Below are 4,370 nucleotides of genomic sequence, written 5' to 3'. Positions count from 1 at the left end.
AGGAAGACCCTTACCTTTGTTGGGAAGTAAAGGAGGATCCGGAAAAAATAGATGAAAGGAAAGAGACCGGAGTAAATGAAAAGGAAAAAACAAAGAATGAATTCGACTTTCACTTTAAAGAGACATCCTATAAAGATAACCCAGTTCACGAAGATTCTTATCTTCATACCTACAAGATTTAAAAGAAAAATAAAAACACAGAGGAATGGAAAAAAATGGCAGATAATCAAATCAATATCAGACGAGATGCGAACTCAAGTAGTGGCCCCATTCAGTCTAGCCTGGTTTGGACAATTAAATAAAAAAATATAAAAACCTCAATGGCAATAAAACCCCAAAAACAATTTCTTATTCCAGTAAAAATAGCACATAAAATAACAGCATATTAACTCTTGACCAAGCATGGAATGATTTCTTGTTTAGTCATTATAATTTATTTATTTATTTTTTTATTTTTACAAATAAGCTAAAATCCCATACCAATAGACAAAAAATTGTTGACAAAAATTTTGATTTCTGATATTCATAAGAAGCTCGTGGTTTTGAATTATTTATTATTTAGCACTGAACAGGAAACCGATCAGGGCAAGAATGGGTGACCAGGAGTCACCATAATGCTTATAATGCTTAGCATACACAGAAAGAATGGTTGTAGCAGAGCCTAATTTTGTCAACTACAGCTACTTACAGAAACAAAAAAAAAGTCAACTACAACTATAGCGAAAATTTAGTGAAAAAAAAAATATATATTAGCAAGCATTAAAAAGGTAATTCATACTAACAAAAAATACACACTTCTTTAATCATGATCCCTGTTTACATCCATATTGAAACAACAAAGCCCCACTCAGTGTGTATGACAATACTTGATACCATGAAAATAACTGTTGGAACAAATAATGAAATTTGAAATCAAATTACTGCCAAAACCGAAATAATTGGCTTGAAAATCTTAAACTTTCCTCATACCTCTGAAAGGAGAACAATCACAATTCATATATTATCACGCAGATCGCAACCCTTAGCTACCGCAATCAAAGACCCGAACGCCGTATCTAGATCTTGTAAGAAAACTGATCCAAACCACCCTCATCACATTATGCAGCTCAACCATCATATCCCAATAGGAGCAACGGGTACTGCCATAAAAGCACATACTCCAAACCAATTTGCAAAGATGAACGGATAATCCTAATGACGCGCATTTCTTGGATGCCATTTACTAGCTAATGACATTTGCAACTGCTTTCTTTTGCTCAGGTGTCAGACTCTGTTAGAATTGGATGAGTTACAGCCATTGATACCATTAAGATTCCATTAAATGGGGTAAACTGTAATTAAGTATACCTGGGTAAGTTGTTCAAAAAGTGATTTGTCACTATTTGCGAACTGAAGGAAGAAGTTTCTCAGATAATCAATCAAGATTAATCTGTGAGAAACAAAACAAGAGAAAACATTAAGGAAAAATCACAGTATAGGATTTTTCTCAAATGAGTTTCATAGCATGAAATACAAATGTGTTGTTTCGGACCTCATTTAGTGGATCAGCTTTCATTAGATCATCGTTGTCATCATCATCATCATCACCATCCCCCTGTAAATTTAGATTAAAATAATGCAGAGTGTGAAAAGTTGGATCATGCAACTCATGGCAAATATGATGTCAAGAAATACAAGTTATTGACGGAGCATAAATTAATGTGACACCTTGTTAAAGACTTTTGCAATGACGTCAAGATGTTCAGTGGAAGGTCTAGCATTGGAGGAGGCAGTAGCTGAATATACTGCTTCTGAAATTTCACTTCCATATAAGACTTCTTCCCAGTCACTATCCTGATTAAATCACACCAAAGGGAAATTAGAATAACTTCAATCCATCATACAAACCACAGGGGCAAAAAAGTGCACGCTATAGTACATCATCATCTCCAGATAGGGCTTGCTCTTGAATCTCAACTAATGTATCTGATAATAATGCAAAGATCTGCAGGCATACACATCAAAAAATGAATAAAAACATATCTGAGATGCACCAGAAATGATATTGAATTACATTTTGCCATCACATATGCTAATTCACTCTATAAACAACCAGAGGACAGTATAAGGAGGACTCCAGTTATTTTTTTAAAAAAATATTTGCTCCATTTGTGAGCAATTTGAGAATAGAACAGGAATAAGCTCTAAATTGTATGTTGCAATCACAATTTAGAATTTTACTACAAAGCTTTTTGTTAAAGAAAAATTATTCTAGAACAAGCTCTAAATTGTATGTTGCAATCACAGTTTAGAATTTTACTACAAAGCTTTTTTTTAAAGAAAAATTATTCTAGAACAAGAAGAGCAATGGTGTGATTACTTGAGAGACCGAAAACTAAAGGCAAATCAGATTTGGCTTAAACAAGGTCCAAATATTATATGAAAAATTATTAATAGTCATGATCAGGTCAACCCTTATATAATTCGTATTCAAGCATGGTTGGGATCCAAATCAGAACCACTTTCATTTTGTGATAGAATCCAGCATAGTTAAACTAATCAAAACCAAATCCAAATTAGTCTGTGTTTACATGAATTTGATGAGTCCATCGAAAATAGAATTTGATCCATGCTATTAGTACTCAATTTGACCTGAACAAGATCCCATTTAGGTGGCTGATGCCAAATTCTAATCCCATATAGCATAGCATCTAGTGGTCTTTATAACTTGCATATTTGTGTACATACCTTCGCTGGAAGTGGAATTACCGTCCACTGATCAGGTGAGGTTCTAGCTTTTGAACGAGTTGTTATACCTGTGTTGGACTACATGCACAAACCAAATAAGGACTTTGGATGACCTGATGATTATTTTATTACTAGGAGTCAAAAGAAGTAACAGACCTTAATGAGATAGCCCTGGACATGAATTTTTCCCAATTCAAGATTTCGTGTAGAAAGCAACAAAGCAAAGCGCTGTTGTAGTAAGTTTAATTTGATAAGCACCTTGAATTTCTCCTGCATCAAGGAAATTAAGTATAGTTCACATGATGTGGAAAATACACTAGCTTTCTTCCAAAAAATATTTACACCAGAATATCAAATAAGGAGCATTGAAGCTCGCATAATGACAAAGGATAACACAACCAAAAGAATGTCTTATTTAGCCAATGTTGTCTATACCAAATCACCAGAACTTAAAGAATGCAACTTCTATGAGATTGAAATCAAAATACTGTTCAAGGCATCTGGTTTATTTATCTCATAAAATAAAAGAGTGAGGATGAAAGAAGAAATTCAATTATAAAGCAACAAACTTCATTGGAAGTTCCTACTTATTAAATAACAAAAACGGGTTTTTTTTTCTTTTTATACATATATATTATACCCTGCAAAAACCCAAAATACACATATAACCCTGCAGCATTTTTCCAGAAAATGAGATTCTTACACGTATACAAACAATGGATGAAAAATAAGTGCAACACCTTTTATAACTTTCATATATACATCTCTGTACATTAACATTTCATATATAATTATAAAGATTATATATTTACTTCTTTACATTTTTCAAAATATATACTTCGAGCTATAACCATTTATTAAATAAAATTATATTTTAATAACATATTTGTCTATTAAATTATTATATTTATTCACCTAACAAAGATAGATTATGGAATAAAAGTTTCAAGGCATTTGTGGGTGGGTGGTGTGGACGAAGGGTTATTTTCAAAAAGTAATTTGTTTATTAAGTGCAATAACCAATGGTCAACTGCCAAAATAGTATGTCTATATAGTTATAGGCATCTAAATTTGTTTAGTGATATATATCCGAAGCGAGAAATTTTCTAAGGTCATACGTGTAATTTTGGGTTTTGCAGGTGCATATGTGTAACTAAAAATTAGACAAGCTTCATGGCATCTAATTGGGGAATAAGTTCGTAAAAATTAGTTTATCCCAATTTGTTCAACCAAATACCACCTTTGGAATCAACTTATGCTACAACCTTTACTTAATCTAATTAATATATCAAAAATGTAATCATTAATTAATATTAAGATCATTAGCTATTATTAGTGCACCAACAATTACATGGAAGAACATACAATTTCAATCAATCACAAAATAAGTTCATGTAGGCACTCACTGGAAATAAGTGGGTAAAGACTCTCATTTGACAACCTCAAATCCTCTTGACATAATTATACTAATTAAAATATATAATTTTCAGAAGAAAAGTTATATATAAACTTCCTTTGGCTTAAATGATTGATTTTTCATTAAAAATTATTTTTAGATATTAATTAATGATCGCATTTATTTATTTTACTAAATTTTAAGAAACAATTGAATCACTTTAAGTTAATTTTGTTTACTGAAAGTG

At 31.8% G+C, this 4,370-nt stretch overlaps 1 pseudogene; it reads right to left on the bottom strand.

Moving 5' to 3' along the window:
- Positions 1-778: 778 nt before the first annotated feature.
- On the bottom strand, positions 779-2,997 carry LOC120253846 (annotated as a pseudogene).
- Positions 2,998-4,370: the final 1,373 nt, after the last annotated feature.

Source organism: Dioscorea cayenensis, unplaced genomic scaffold (genome assembly GCF_009730915.1).
Source record: "Dioscorea cayenensis subsp. rotundata cultivar TDr96_F1 unplaced genomic scaffold, TDr96_F1_v2_PseudoChromosome.rev07_lg8_w22 25.fasta BLBR01000222.1, whole genome shotgun sequence".
In the NCBI taxonomy this organism is placed as follows: Eukaryota; Viridiplantae; Streptophyta; class Magnoliopsida; order Dioscoreales; family Dioscoreaceae; genus Dioscorea; species Dioscorea cayenensis.
The sequence above is the reverse complement of the archived record's forward strand: the minus strand, read 5'-3'. Positions and strand labels throughout refer to the sequence as shown.